This window comes from Cavia porcellus, unplaced genomic scaffold, assembly GCF_034190915.1.
Source record: "Cavia porcellus strain 051 isolate PalLab524CR breed Dunkin Hartley unplaced genomic scaffold, mCavPor4.1 scaffold_11, whole genome shotgun sequence".
Classification (NCBI taxonomy): domain Eukaryota; kingdom Metazoa; phylum Chordata; class Mammalia; order Rodentia; family Caviidae; genus Cavia; species Cavia porcellus.
Window position 1 is genome coordinate 7,700,255 of NW_026947494.1, and position 16,462 is coordinate 7,716,716.

General features: G+C 43.1%; 2 long non-coding RNA genes and 1 other non-coding gene across 3 annotated transcripts in view; 2 read left to right on the plus strand and 1 right to left on the minus strand.

Moving 5' to 3' along the window:
• The window catches only part of LOC134477982 (uncharacterized), a 28,777-nt gene extending 15,979 nt beyond the window's left edge, over window positions 1-12,798 (minus strand). The window contains exons 1-2 of the long non-coding RNA XR_010050320.1: window positions 12,726-12,798; window positions 10,907-11,003 (exon numbers count right to left, since the gene is read on the minus strand). This is a non-coding gene — a long non-coding RNA (uncharacterized LOC134477982). The remainder of the gene's footprint in view (window positions 1-10,906; window positions 11,004-12,725) is intronic.
• LOC111755899 (U6 spliceosomal RNA) lies at window positions 2,227-2,333 on the plus strand. Its single transcript, XR_002790436.1, has one exon. It is a non-coding gene; the product is annotated as a U6 spliceosomal RNA (small nuclear RNA).
• Window positions 12,799-14,351: 1,553 nt separating the features above from the next.
• On the plus strand, window positions 14,352-15,840 carry LOC134477983 (uncharacterized). The gene is made up of 3 exons (XR_010050321.1): window positions 14,352-14,448; window positions 14,543-14,773; window positions 15,665-15,840. It is a non-coding gene; the product is annotated as an uncharacterized LOC134477983 (long non-coding RNA).
• Window positions 15,841-16,462: the final 622 nt, after the last annotated feature.

Genomic DNA, 16,462 nt, shown 5'->3' on the forward strand with positions numbered 1-16,462 from the left:
GCTAAGAGGTGAGTTATCTACCCCCACCCACCCAGGCTACAAAGGTAGAATGAGAAACAGACAACTCCAAGAAGTGCCCCTAATTCAGGGAAAGGGAAAATGGCAAATAGACTGTAAACCCTGGTCTGCAGCAGTCCTGAGATCCCTGGGTGAATAATGTGAGGCCTCCTTGGATGAGGACATCTGCCCTTGGTGCGGGAAGCTTCCTTACCCCTAACCCTCCAAGGCCTCTGGCACTCTCTTCCATGATGCAATGTGGCACCTCTAAGGCTGCCATCGGGGACCAGCTTCACCCAGAGGACTGCACAGCTCTCTCACTCCACACCCAGCCCTAATGCGTGGCCCAGGAATCACGTTTAGTCTTTTGGTATTTTTTAGCTCAATTTGGTGACTGTTTTGGAAGCCCCCCCTCATCACATACAACAGGCTTTATATCTACCTCATTCCAGAACACTGCATGTGCTAACAGCCACATACACGATTTTCTTCAAAGACATAGATGATTTAGCTCTTTACTTATGCATGTTAGTCCTTGAAGAAATTTTAATAATAGCGTGATGACCAAGAAAAATAGAATCAGGAAGAAGAGGCAAGAACAACCCATGGACCAACCAAAGCTGTGTGCCACTGCATCTCACATCCAGCACCTGTGTCCCACCACCATGGCACCATGCCCAAGAGAAAGGCTTAAGGGGAAGCTAAGGTGGTAAAGCCAAGGTACGAACCACAGAGATCTGCAAGGTTCTCTGCTGAACCAGCTCCTGCAAAGCCAGAGCCCAAGCCTAAAAAGGCCCTGCACAGAAGGGGGAGAAGGCACCCAAGGGCAGGGAAAGCTGATGGCAGCAAGGATGGGCTAACCCTGCAGAAAGTGGCACAAAAAGCTGAAGGGCTGGAGATGCCGAGTAAGTGTGTGCATTCCTGATAACTGTGTACTTCTGGTGACTGTATGGTCTGAAACACTGTTTTTATCAAGTTTTATAAAAATGAAGAATTTTGTTTTACTTTTTTTAAACTATGTTGTCAGCACACAGAACCCTTCATTGCTGTTTTGGGGGGAAGGAGCATATGTCCCCAGTATAGTGGCCCCCAAAGCTGGATTGATGTGGGTAAAGCACCTTTCCCTGCTAGTTTTGAGACTTCCTCTTGGCTTCTAGGAGGGGGATTCCCTGATGTTGATGCGTGTGGCCATCTTGGCGTAAACGCCCTGTGGTGTGGGGCAACTCCCGGCTCATTTCCTGTCCTCCTTTCCTCTGCCACCAGCATAGACCTCACTCCCTTAAGCCCAGAGATCTATTGGGACTTGATTCCCAAATATTGGTGTTCCCAGTGTGTCATGCAATCTGGATTTGCTGGTGACATTGAGTTGGTGTCCCACAAGAGCACTGATTTCCTTTGCTAGATTATGGATCTTCAGATTGATAATTCTGCCATTTATATTTCCTGGAAGTCAGGAAATGAAAAGTTGTTAAACAACGTGCAAAACGTGAAAGGTCAACTCTCACTCTACACTTTCCCTACTTCTGAGTCTCCAATGAAGACTTCATTGGATTTTACAGTGGCTTTCTGATTTTTCTGGTAGTCCATTCAAGTAGGGAGTTTGAAACTCACTGTATACTGTTAAGGATTTTTTGCTCATGTCCTGCCTGAAGTACCTTGATTGTTTATAAAAAGTGTCTTTAACAAAGCTGGATACAGTTTGGCTTGGAAAAAGAAAACAAAAAAGAATCAGTCAAGTGATTGTTTAAAGTAGATATCAAGATGGTAAGCTTTGTTATAAGGTTCTAGTCTTTTTAAGTATGTTTATTTTTCACACATGTGGAGAATTTCTGAACAGTTTACGGGAACAGGTTATATAATGCACGATGTAATGAACAGATACTCTGAAGAAGGAGAGACACTAAGATAGCCAGTGCTAATTCTATAGCATTATGATATAAAATCTAACAATACCATTATTCAATGTTCAAAGTGATATTAGTCTAGTCTCTTATGTTTAATTTTAGCATATGTAAAGATAAGGACAGCTACTTCAAAGAGAATCAGAGACATTATGGCAGCCATTGTTGACTTCCCTGATGTCAGGTCTTGAAGACCTAAAAAGCCTTCATCATCCTGTTCTGATTAGATTAGTACCATAATGTTCAGTATGTATTCACTGTGTGTGAAGATGGGGACAACTATTTGGAAGAAAACTACAGACAATAAGATAGACAGTGAAGATCTCCAGTGCTCGCTTCGGCAGCACATATACTAAAATTGGAACGATACAGAGAAGATTAGCATGGCCCCTGCGCAAGGATGACACGCAAATTCGTGAAGCGTTCCATATTTTTTACGTGTACCCTTACACCGCTTTGTTTTGATTTGTGTTTTTCTCTTTTTCCTCTTAAATAAAAAAAAAAAAAAAGATCTCCAGTGGACTTGCTCTGAAATCCATGTTTCTTAAAATTGTTTCCTTATGATCTGTTTTGAAATGCTTAATCTTATCCTCTTTAAAATAAAAAAAATTTTAAAGTATTTTTATATTTTACATTGAACACTTCAAGCAAGAGAATAATTATAATGATTTTAAAATGCAAGCATATCGAACCAAGGGAAACAATCATGGGCTTTATTATTATACCTAATCAATATCTAGGAATACAGGTAGACACTAAGCCAGTCAATGAATAAAATAAATAAAATAACTATGTGAATGTATAAGTCTCAGGGTCAGGGGTCATGCATGATCAGTTAAATCACTTTATCATCATGTTTTTAGCAACAAGATTCACATGCATTCCTATCATATATACATCTACTTCAAGAGTTAACTTAGACTGCTGATGCTAATAACATAAAATTATGATTTTGGGGACTTGGGATTTGGCTCAGCTCATGAGTTTGATCCCCAGTACAAAAAAAAAAACTATGATCTTTGTTACCTTAAGAGAAAATTTAGTCTAATGTAAAGAAATTCAAGAAGAAAATTTCAAAACCCTTGATCTGACACCTTCAGTGCATGCAGTACCACTGTGCTGTACACATAGGCTTAAAGAAGGGTTAAAAAGAATGCCTTCTTTACCCACTGAAGACATGAGATCTAAGAAATGGGAACTAGGCTTTCTGCAGAATTCACTAGCCATCGACATGTCCTTTTGGGACTCCTGAGTCTTGTATCTACCACCTTTAGAAAGTCTTAGCCCACGGTGCACGTGCATACACACACACACACACACACACACACACACACACTCACACACACACACACACACACAGAGAGTAATATGTGTAAGTATAAGCATAATTGGGAGTTTTGCTGCCACAAATAATCCTCTGTGGTTTCCGCCTGGCTGGAGAAGCTGTTGGTCCACATGAATGACCTACTGATGGACCTCCTCCAACTACTCTTTGGAGGTTATCAGATTTTTGTTGTCTGCAGAGAATGCGGTGTCCAGTTTGCTGGGCAGACTTCTCCCTGGGCTGACCACACACAGGGTCTTTTTCATGCTTCAGCCGCAGTAGGAGATCACTGGTACTCAGATGCCTGGTGACTGTACTGAATCAGTTACGAAGACACCACCATTCTTCCTTGGTGTCTTGATCTGGGCAAGATGAGTGAAGGGGAAATTCGCTGAATCTGCAACAATTCCACAGTTCACACTATGAAACTTATTAGCTTTGTCACTAAGAGCAACAATTTCTGTGAGACACACAAAGGTGAAATCCAAGGAATAGAAGAAAAGCACCAAGTGTTTTCCCTTCAGGTCATTGTCTTGGTTACATTTCTCTCATTGCTGGGACAAAATACCTGACACCTAGAATGAAGGGGGAAAAGGTTTATTTAGCTCACAGTTGTGGAGGTTTCAGTCCATAATCAGCTGGCTCCAAGAGCGTGACCAGTGAGGGGCAACAACACTTCAAGGCAGCAGAAGACAGAAAAAGGTGCAAGAGCAAAAAGGGAGAGCAGGCCTCTTTTCCTCCTCTATATTGTAAGCAGGCTACACAGCACCTCAGAGCAGAGGTAGCACTCACACCACCTCCACGCCCTCCTCTTGCACAGGATGAGGATGTTTACAAAGTAAGGATGCTGACCCCCACCAAATCACTTCATTAAACTTCTAAACTTCTCAAGTCGAAACAGTGTATCAGCCATTACAATCCACCCCTTGTCAACTTGACAACCAGACACATTGCTTTAAACCAGATTCCAGATACCAAAGATCTTCTTATTCTTATCATTTCACAACTTGAACATTATAACACAGGAACCAGTAGTAAGTCTGTCAACATTATATTACACTAGAACCATAACAGCTTGGACCTCAAAGACTCATCCACATTTCTTTATACAAAAGGCATTTATTTAGTCCATCTGCAAGAGTTGCCAAAGTCCAAACAGTTTCTGCATTGCTGAAACGTCCAAGTCCCAAGTCTCCTCTGCAACATAAGGCAAATTCTTTGCTACAAGCCTCTGTACTGATGCAAACAAAGTTAAACACTTCTAATATCAATGGCACAAGATGAACATTATCATTCCATAAGTTACAAATAGGCAGATACAACGGATTGGGACCAAAGCAAGTCCAAAATCCAGCAGGGCAAACATTAAGTCTTGGAGTTCCATGTGAAGCACCTAAAGCGATCTGTGACAAATTGTGAGTCCCAAAGGGCTTGGATGACACCCCTACAGCACTTCCAGTGGTTATAGCTCCCACGGCTTTTCCCTTAGGCCTGCTTTGCTCACCCCTTGCAGCTTTCTTCAGATGATCCATGTTCATGCATTTCCAAACTTCTGGGGTCTCCACTGCACCTTCGGCTTCACACTCACAGCTTCACACACTGCCCTCTCAGGAGCGCACTGCCGGGCCTCGCAGGCCTTCTGAAATTGGGGCAGAAGCCTTCTTAACCTCACAACTCTTGTATTCTGCATGCATCCAAAACCAGCACCACATGGATGCTGCCATGGCCTCCTACCAGCTGGAGAAGCAGCCAGGCTTCTGTCTCTCTTGACTGTAGAGGCTGAATACCGAGATTGCTGGGCACACTGAACCCAATTCTGAGGAAAAAAATTTCTATGCTGCCACCATTTTGGAACATGGTGCTCTGAAGCTTCCTCTTCAGAGCAAAGTCTCTCACTTTAGAGTTTTGAGGCTGCAAAGAGAGGGGCCTTGCTGCTTCTTGTGATGTCTTTAAGCCATCTCTACTTTCTTGTTCCTTCTCAGCAGTTCAAATCTCCTCTGCTTTACCTCTGTAGCCTACAGCTTTATTGGCACTTCCTTCCTGGCCAAAATCACATTTTATACCATTCTGCTGGGCTCTTTGCTCTTGATTCTCAACATAGGTCTGGCTAAAATCCTCCAACAATAACCATGCCAACTCCTCAACATTAGGCTGCCTTGAAATTTCTTCTGCCAGATTAATTAGTCTGCCATCCTTAATCTCAATTTCAGGCAAAGACTCTGGACATGAGCAAAATACAGAAAATCTCTGCTAAGCCATAACACACATTGTCTGGACTCCAACTACCAGTGCAGTTCTTCTCAGCAAAAACTTCCTATGCCTGGTCTTTACAAGCAGGATTTCTATCAGCCCTCTAGTATTCTATGCTCTGATCAGAATCTCCTATACCAAATAGCCTAAGCTGTTTCAGTGCTATTCTTTTGAGCAACATCTCAGAACCTTTCCAAACTCTTCCCACACCCCATTCCTAAAGGCTCTTGAACCACATGGTCAGATACAGTCAGCAATGACATCACTCCTCTGGTACGAAATTCTGTCTTAGCTACTTTTCTTTCATTGCCGAGACAAAATGCCAGACTACCAAAATTAATAAAGGAAAGGTTTATTGTAGCTTACAGTTTGTGGAGGTTTCAGTCCATACTCAACTGGCTCCAAGGCAGGGTGGCGTGGCACAGGGGCAACAGTTCAAGGCAGCAAAAGACAGAAAAAGCAACAAAAGCAAAAATGTGGAGAGGAGCAAATCTCTTTTACTCCCTTATATTGTAACAGGCTAACCACACACACACACACACACACACACACACACACACACACGAGCAGGTGTGGCACTCACACCATCTCTGTGCCCTCCTCTTACACAAGATGAAGGTATTTGCCAGGTGAGGATCCTAGTCCCCTGCTGGTCACTTCTTTAAACTTCTAAACTTCTCAAGTTGATGCAATATGTTAACCATGATAGTCATCAAACTTAACTCTGAATTCTGTAGTGGCAACAGCTGCACCCTTCAAATAGGGCCCATGCTGGGTGATAGCAGAAGCTTGTTATGAGGAACTGATGCTGAGGGAGAATTTTGCTTGAGGAAAGCAAGATCACGGCACATTTGCCAAGCATTTTCTTCAGGAAGCAACAGGTCTGTGCACGATAGAAGCAGAATTTCCCCAAGCAACTGTGCTCAGATGTGGAGCAACCAAGACCCAGAGCAACCTCCCTGCTGCAGCTGCCAGCCGCAGTGCACAGAGTCCCAGGCTCTGCTTTAATATTCCTTCACTGCCAAAATGTTCTCTCAATTTTATCTGCTGTTTGGGATCTAAAGCTGCTCAGCTTTTCCAACACTGTGAACCCTCAGGTTTCCCATTAATTCCTGCTTAGAATCCAACCATTCTTCTCTGACTTTGTGTCATCAAGTTCACCCACTAAAAGTCCACACTATCAACATTCTGCTTCCCTGCCTCCTTCCCTGGTGCTCCAGAGTCAGCTGGCACACAGGCCACAGTCCAAAGCGCCAAAACTTGTGCCATTGTATCATGTATCATCTTTCCAGACTTCATAACCATTTTTTTCACTGCCTACAGATTGTTCCTAAAATGAGTGATTGTCTGTTCTTGCTACTTACCCTGATCCTGGCAGCAATTTCTGTATTAAAATAAAACTAAATTATGGATAATAGCTGGAAAAATAAAGAATCATGTATCTCTCATGTTCCATGGCCATTAGGCATCAGCTGGTGGGTGACAAGGAGTGGAGTCGGCTCCGTGTCATTGTTACCAGGGGTGCAGTGTGCCAAAGACCTGCCACCTGGCACGGCTGCGGTCAGAAGAAGGGCATGGGTTCTTCAAAATGGCGGCTTGCTAGGGGATCAAGCGAAGAGTCTCTCCGGAGAATACATACTAGAAACTAAAAATGACAACATGGAGAGGGCCAGACAAATCGATAGCGATTCTTATTAACCAAGACAGTATAGCTGGAGGATTTAAAGTCGTGCTGAGACTGTGAATGCTGATAACGGGAGGCTGCAAATCCCGAGCCTTTAAATCAACAAACTGACCCGTGGACCCAGCAGGAAAAGCTGAGTTGCTTTTGGGGACCGCAGGAAACTGAGACCCGGGCCGGGACTCCAAGTAGCAGCCAGGACTGCACCACTGCACCAGAGCGGATGTACAAAGCTCTGGCATTTCAAATCTAAACGGTGCACAGATATCTGACCGGTCAGCACTGTGCCGGGAGCGCACGCTGTGCACCGTTCTGTGCTGTGCCGGGAGTGCGGGAAAGGTGTGCAGTGGTCCCGGAACGAGGACCTGCACCGGACTCTGGTGAGTACTGGGAACCCCGCGGCTGCTGGGGTTGGCCAGAGAACAGCTGGCCCGCCACCACGGGGAAATCAATAACACAGAGTCTGGTGCAGACATTTTAGCCTGGAGGCAGAAACTGCAGCGTGGTGACATCACCAGGTCCCCCTGTAGGGAGGGCTGGTGGAAGACATCTTGAATCCTGGCAGAGCCTGATTACTTGCTGGCTTCAGATCCACACAGAGAACTTAGTGGGAGACATCTTGGTTTTGGGCAGATCTGCTATTCTGGTGCTCCTGTCACAGAGAGGATTGGAAGAGAACGGCTGGGATTTGGGCAGAACCCTGTGCCATAGTGACATTACTCAGCTGCTTCTGGTACAAAGAGAACTGGCAGGAGCTACTGGGGCTAAACCAAGCTTCTGCTTGGGGCCCAATAAGCGGATACAAAATAGTCACAACTCAGTGACAACCAGAAAGTACAGCCTAATTTAGGAACTAACTGGCACAGAGACTAGAGACTAGCCTTTACCGCCCCTGCATCCCAGCCTACCCCAGATAACAGTAAATTGGGGAGGACAGCAAAAACTCAAGCCAGCACGCTTCTGAAAGGCCCTAAGCAATTCGGAGAGGGCCAGAGAACTCCAGGACAGTCTGAAAGAAACCAGAAACATGACAAGAGATAAAAATAAAAAAAAATTTCCAGCTGCCCAACAGGAAAAAATAAGCCCAGGAGAACTAAACACTGAAGAGAACAAGCATAGTAACCATCCACTACTAGACACAGCATCAGCCGAAATTAAAAAGTACCTACATGATCTCATAGAGGAATTTAAAGCTGTACTCCTGATCCAAGTGAGGCAAGATATAAAGAGATTAAAGAAATGACAAGCCCCACCCAAGAGAACACAGATAGAAGAACTGAGTAAATCAGAAAAGAAAGAGAAGCATCTGAAGAAGAATTTAAGCATAACTTAGAATACATGAAACAGATCCAAAGAGAATATCAGGAAACTAAAAACTCCATTGAACATTGGCAAAATGCCTTGACAGAAACTAAAGACAGCCTTCTGAAACTTGAAGAGAGATTTAGGGCATATGAACGTGAAAGAAAAAGCCTCTTAAAAATAACAAGGAACCAGAAAGAAGTAATTCTAAAACTGGAAGATGACAAAAAGATACATAACCTAAGAATAAAGAATGTGAGTGAGGAGGCAGGAACATCCAAAAATGAAATACAAAAAATATTCACAGATATATTAAAGCAAAATTTCCCATGTATAGCAAAAAGAAATGATATCCAGATAAAAGAAGCATACAGAACACCAGCTACCTACAACCAAAACAGATCTACGCCTAGACATATAATAATCGAGATCCCAGAAATCCACCAAAAAAAACAGAATATTAAAAGCAGCCAGAGAAAAGATGCAGGTTACCTATAACGGGAAATCTATCAAAATAACAGCAGACTTATCAACACAAACTCTTAAGTCAAGAAGGGAATGGGGAGAAATATTCCAAGTCCTGAAAGAAAAAAATATGCAACCAAAGTTCATATATCCATCAAAACTCTCTCTAAAAATTAATGAAGAAATAAGATACTTTCAAGACAAGGAGGAACTGTGGGAGTTCGTGGCCACCAATCCAACCCTACAGAGAGCGCTGAAGGACATTACAGAGAAAGAGAGGAAGAGATATCAGGATTCCAGCAACAGTGGCAGAGAGGCCTCAGTGAACGGGACAGACAATGGAATGAGGGAATAAGGTGGACAAATTATAGCAGAAAAGTGGAGTAGCAGACATGAGGCAGAGACGGTAAGCTAGTCTTTAGTATAGACAGCTCTGAAACTATATTTTAAAAAAAAAGCAGAGGTCATTGCTAATGGTGTATACCAATTTAAAAGACACAGTAGTCCTAGTGCCATATTTAGATTGAATTTAATTTGTTCTGGTCTGTCCACTCATGTCAGATTTGAGGACACAGACCTCTAGAACCAAAAATAGCAGGTTATACCATGGTAACTATCCTTACTTTCCTATTGACTTAGGCTGAAATCCTGTATTACTTACATTGTCTTACTATGACTGATCTTAATTGTATCTGAATCATAAGACTATTGGTTGGCCTTGACTGATTCTATTTGAAATTGGTATGCTTGTTAGAATCAACCCTAAAAGTAGAGGAAACCACTCTGAGCATGACAAGATGTAAAGGATATCCATACTGGTATGAATCAGTAACAGCTCTCAAATCCTACAATGCAGTCAAAGTTAAGTTTTTATAAAAATAGGTGATAGTATGTTTAACTATAATAAGCCAGTGTTGTAGACAAATCTATTGAAAATAACAAGAGAAAACATAGTAGCTACAGAAGATCATTTATATTGTAGTTTTATATGTCTTATCCATTGCATGTTTTTCTAGGAAATTGTTTTGCTGTCTTGCTATGACTTGGCTTTCCCTATAATACAGAGAGGATAGATATATAGGTAGAAATTCACACATGGGTTTTTTTTTCTTAAATTATTTACGGAAACAGATTATATAATGCAAGATGTAAGGAACAAATACTCTGAGGAAGAGATGCTGAGAAACCCGAGGCTTATTTTGTAGCATTATAATATAAATTCTAGCAATCTATTGTTTGCTGATTAGAATGACATTGGACTGGTTTCTTCAGTTCAACTTCAGCATATGCAGAGATGGGGACGGCTATCACAAAGAGAATGAGAGATGCGATGGTAGTTGCTATTGTCTTCCCTAATTTGGAACTTGAGGACCTAAAAAGACTTCATCATCCTGTAATGATTTGATTAGTTCTATAATATGCAATAAGTATATATTGGGTGAAGACAGGGACAACTATTTATAAGAAGCTAGAGACAGTTAGATAATGAAGATCTCCAGTGGACTTGCTTTGAAATCTGTATTTCTTTAAATTGTTTTTTATTTTTTTTTAATGTTCTGTTCTGTTTTGATATGGTTAATCTTACCCTCTTTGAGATGTAAAACAAATGTGTAGGACTGATAATCATATTACTGAGCTCTTGTTCGATCATAGAGCAGAATGGTTTGTAGGGTCACCTTTTTGAATGTCATTCTAAATACTTTAATTCTATAACCTGAACACCTATTTTGAAGATGACAATGTGTAACTTATCAACCGGCAATTTCTTACCTTTTGTTTGTCTGTAATTTTGTATTATTTCTACCCTTTTTTTTATCTCCATGTATTTTTTTTCGTTTCCTTTTCTTTAAATAAATTAAAAAAAAAAAAAAGAAGAAGGGCATGGACTGGTGCACTGGGTCCCAAACACTCCTGCCCGTGTCTCATTGGACAAATCAAGTCATATGACCTTGCCTGATTTCAAGGGTGTGGGGAGTACAATCTTACCTTCCCTGGACCGTGCAGTACCAGAGAGAAGTAAACAGTCCTTGCATGCACACCCTCAAGATCTTTGATGAAAGTATTTAGAAGTAAGTTCCAAAGACTGAAAAGAGAAATTCATACTGACTCAGATATATTTCTCCTGCATATATTCCCAGAAACATTTTTTCCCACCAACTATAGCAACAGATGTGTACCCATGTTTACACCAGTGCAGTTCACAACAGCTAAACTCTAGAAACAGTCTAGAGGACTATGGACATATTAATGAATAAAGAAAATGTGACATAGATAATCAAATCAAATGTGACATGTGTAATATGTGACATATATAATACAAATATAACAAACTGTGACATATAGAATATGTGACATATATAATATAAAATGTAACAAAGAAAATGTGATAAAGAAAATGTGACATATATGTTATATATAATATGTAATATTTATATTTATTATTCAGCTGTAAATAAAAATAAAATCATGTCATCTGCAGAAAACATGGCTGGAACTTGAGTCTATAATACTAAATGAAATAAGTCAGACATACTAAGTTAAATGTTGCATGGTTTCTCTTATAAGGAAATCTAAAATATAAATAACTAAAACAGCAAAAGTCCAGACAGACCATAGGAAACAAAAATACTCTTTGGGGATGGGAAAAAGGATCAAGGGAAATGGGGTAGAAGGGAAGGAAGGAAGGAACTGAGAGTGAACAAGACACGCCACATACCTGTGCTGATCCCTTAAAATGAATGTAACTACATGCATTGCAAACATGCACTAATAAACGTACACTGACTTTTTTTGGGAAAAGGGTACTTGGAATCAAACTCAGGAGCTTCCACTTCCCAGACAGGCACTGTGCCGCTGAGCTAAATTCGCTGCCCTGATTCTGTTTTGTTTTGTTCTGTTTTTGAGACAGGGTCTCACTTATAATTCAGGTAGGCCTTACACTCACTATGTAGTCCAGGCTGGCCTCAGACTCACAGCAATCCTCCTGCCTCAGCCTCTTGAGTGTGATTTTAAAAAAGAAAGAAAGAAAGAAAGAAAGAAAGAAAGAAAGAAAGAAAGAAAGAAAGAAAGAAAAGAGAAGAGAAGAAAAAGTTCCAAACAAATTTTCCAGGAGACTATATCTAAGCGGGGCACCAGACTTCATTTCTATGTGTTGAGAATACCTCAGGCCATTTCCCAGAGTGATCCTGAAATGTGAGGGGAAAAAAGAAAAAGAAAAAAAGACTTGTGTGTCCTAACAAAGTTGATAAAAGGTGGGTGAAAAGTGAGACCGCTTTCTTCACTGAAGAACCACGTAGCAGCCGCCCCTCGAGCAAGGAGTGTACCTGAGATATGCTTTAGCAGCCTGGCCTCTACGTCTGAAACCACCAGTCAGTAAGTGAAGGTATACTGTGGTGTGCCTCGGGTCCTGTTTCTCAGGTGAGTTAGCTCTTGTGGAAGCCATGCCGTGGTGCCCAGAGCATTTCCTGCAGCTAGAGAAGGCATCTCAAGTGCCGGAGCCAGACCTCACACGCAGGTGTGGTGCTCTGTGCTCCTTCCAGGAGGGAGGCACCTGCCAGCTGGGGCAGTGCGGAATGGCCCGGTGTTCCTGTGTGGACACTCAGCCCCACAAGCATTTGCCTTGCTTCCTGCTTCTCACCGGTGATCTGGCAAAGGCACGAGGGTCCCTCTTCTACACAGTGCCAAAGTGGCCCTTTTAGAAGCTCTCTTCCTGTAAACACGCCCTATCAGGCACACTGATGTGATTTCTCTATTGAGGACATCTGCTCCTGCACTCCATAACCCCCACAGGCCCGGCCGAACTCACCTGTGCAGTCCCACTCAACCTGCCCTAGGGCACCTCCTCAGCCACCGTGTGACCACCATGCCCTGGTTTTCTCTACAGAGCACGAGGGGGCGCCCTACCCAGGTGCACCTAGTCACCATCGCATTTATGACGTTAGAAATGCAGCCTGGTTTACCCCCTCCCCCCAGCATTAACTGCATCGTGAACAGTTTAGCTCTGGAGACACACTCCAGGATGAGCTTCTCTCTCTGTTCTCTTGCCTTAAGTACTCCAAGAACATTAGGAGCAGGACCGTGCACCGTGGCTGCGCCTGCTCTGGGCCTTGTGAGCGAGACTCAGCCAGCCTGCCAAGCACACACACTCGCGAGGCTGCAGCCCCGCTCATCAGTGAACAGCATGAACCACACCTGCTAACTTCGTGCGGGCTCCAGTCAGAAGTCGCGACTTATGCTGTCTCTACGGGCTGATAAATGCTTCGATTCACGCATGAGCCACCTGGGCCATATGTAGGCAACTCAGCTACAATTGGAACTTTCTATTCCAATTTTATGGAGCCCAGACAAGCAGTGCCCCTGATCTCCATCCATCCCCATTCTCTGCTGATTAGGAGAATAGCAGCTTTTAATCTTCAGAGATATAATGTGACTTATAATTCATGGTAAAATTTGTGGGAAATTGCTAAAAATGATCCTCCCAAGCAAACATCTGTCTCCATCTCTCTTTAAATAAAGGTATCAGTCTCTGGCGGTGCCCTGCCTTGCTTAAACACCCTCAGAAACAGGGCATGGGGCTTGTGCTTCTCAAACATTCTCACCACATCACCCTAAGCAGGAGGATGACAATACCAGAAGGGAATCCAGGAAGTGTTTCTGAAGACGGGTGAAATTCCTGTGAAGAAGCTCCTATTTTCATATGGCAGTGAGGGTGACTAAACTCAGGGCTATCGCACAGGGTTACATCCCACACCCTTTTTTTGAGACAGGCTCTCACTAGTTGCCCAGCCTGAGCTGAAATTTTTAATCCTCCTGCCTCAGCCTCCCAGCGTACTAGGATTACAGATGTGCACCACCACACCCGGAGATTTTCACTTTAAAATGTAAATACAGGGGCTGGGGATTTAGCTCAGTGGCGTAAGTGCCTGCCTTGGAAGCAGGCAGTCGTGAGTTCGATCCCTGGTACCGGTAAAAATGAAAAAGACCAAAAAAAAAAAAAAAAAATGTAAATACATTGTGTCCAACTCTTTAGATACTTATGATTACTTCACTAAAATAGTAAATATGAATTGAAGTACTGACAGCACTCAGGATCTAGTCAAAAACCAGAAACCACACCCCCTATTTTAACAGAGAATGTAACATTAAAAAGTTAGTTAAAATATTGACACCTTAGAAATGTAAAAAGCACAACACACTAGAGCTGGGGAGCCGAGGGATGAGCCCTGGAAGCAGAGAGGAGAGGCCCCCAAGGGCTGGGTCAGTCTCTAAGGTGGGGCCATGGGTGTCTGGGTTGGGGGCTTCTAAAGTGACGGATAAGGCTGGTTGTGACAAGCAGGCACTGCTACTGAAACATCTGATTTTTCCTCTAAGTAAAGATCTGTCACTGGGCCTCAGGCTCAGGCACAGGAAACCGGAAATAAAGCACTTCCGGCTCAGCCTGGCGGGCGCCATCTTGGCAGCGCCTAGGAGGCGGCGCTGGAGAAGCAGACACGTGTGCAGAGTCCCAGCTCCGGCAACACCAAGTGACCGTGAGAGGGGAGGGGTGGGGCTGAGAGGCAGTAACAACACCCAGGGCCCTGAGCCACGTCCTAACCCTTTTTTAATGTTTTTATTTTGAGACAGGGCCTCACTCAGTTACCCTGGCTGGCTTGGCACATGCAATCTGGGGCCGCAGCCTCCTGGAGAGCTGGGGTTACGGGGATGCACCACCCACGCCTGCCTTACTCGCCTGTTTTCGAAGAGCGGTTCTAACTGAGCTGATGCTAGAAGAGGATGTGCCACACTTCATCAGCCCCTGGATTTGTTTACTTATTTTGGTCCCAGAAATCAAACTCACGACCTCATGCTTGCCAGGTAAGGAAGGCACTGTGCCTCTGAGCTATCCACAGCCCACCCCGGCGTTAGATGCCTCTGCCAGCCCAGTGTGAGCTGGCTTAGGAGGCAGTGAGCAAGGTGCAGGAAGCCTGGCGTTCCCACTCCTGGGCTGCAATGCTTCTATGACCAGGACACACCATTTGCTTGGTTACCTGTCATAGAACATGGGGAGGTGGGCCTAGATTCAATTTTCTTAAAAATCCTTCCCACTTTTTTCTTTAATCCCCAGAGATTATTATGAGAAACGTCACCTTTTATAAGTACTGGGGTTTTCTGTTTGTTTTGTCTTTTTGAGATAGGGTGTCACTATGTAGTTCAGGCTGACCTTGACCTCATTTTGCAGCCCAGGCTGGTCTCAAACTCACAAGGATCCTCCTACCTCTGCCTCTCAAGTGCAGAGATTACAGGCATGCGCCACCAAGCCCAGCTCTTTAGAAGTATTGTTTTTACAAAGGAGGACCCCAAAACAAAGATATCGCTAAGACCCTATCAAGAGGGAGACAACATTGAGGAGGGAAAGAAACTAGAATAGATCTGTGCCCAAGAGAAAGCTGTGAGGATGTAGAGATGGGGCAGGCAGGCAGCGTGGGGGAAGTGGCTGGCATGTCTGTCACTCTGACTACTCATCTGTGATTTCTAGTGCTGTGAAATGGAAGTTTGTAGCTCAATAATCCCGTGCAGACCCAGGATGAGATGGGCGCCAGCCAACCCTGGGGAAAGCCAGCCTTTCTTTCGTGGGAAGGAATTAGAGTCGAACACCTAATCCTCTCTTCCCTTCAGGACGATAAGAGACTTGTACATATTGCCACAAAGCATTTCCTGACACCCAACTCCCTTCATATCGATGAAATACTCTGTGCTTCTTGGCAGGGTGATGCTATTTCAATGCATCGTATGTATGACTCCCTCTCTTGCTGAGGGGCGAGTTACTTCTAATCTGATCCCAGGGAAGACAAGTGAGTACCATGCCATAGACAACGCTGCGGCTGGACCTCGTGTGTGTAGCGTTGATGCCAAAACACTTGTGCCCCCATAACTCTTCCAGAAAGGAGTCACAAATCACTTGGTAATTAAATATCCTCTTCACGATAGCATGCATGATTTAACGAGGGCCAGGCCCATCATAGCAGATTGTTAATCTCAGCCGGCAGGGTGTTTTTTTCCTTTGTTTCACTTTCAAAGGTTTTTATTACTCTAAGATATTTGGTAATATTCTTTATTAGGCTGATAAGTTTTGAATTGCTTTTCCTTTTATTATCACATTAGTTCCTTCTTAATGGTTTTACCAGAACTCAGAAGTCTCCCGAGTTTTAATAACCTCTCCTTTTTCAGTACTTATAGTGATGGAATTAATTGTATAAAATCATGATCCTTCACTGAATATGTCACTGGGCCAAAAGAAGAAAATTCAATAAGAAGAATTAGACCTTGAAGAGTGATTAACAATTCATCTTGCTACAGATTTTTCACTTTAAGACTTTGCAGGAGCACAATTTCCTTTCTTTCTAGCTCCAGCAATATTCTTTACACTGAGGAATACTTTGCAGTTGTCTGGACTGAAGGATAGTAAAATTAAACTTTTTAGACATTCATCTGACTTTTTTCATGTATATTACAGGCTTCTTTATTCACAGAATATTCTCTCTGTAGCTATCTTTATTTAAAGTG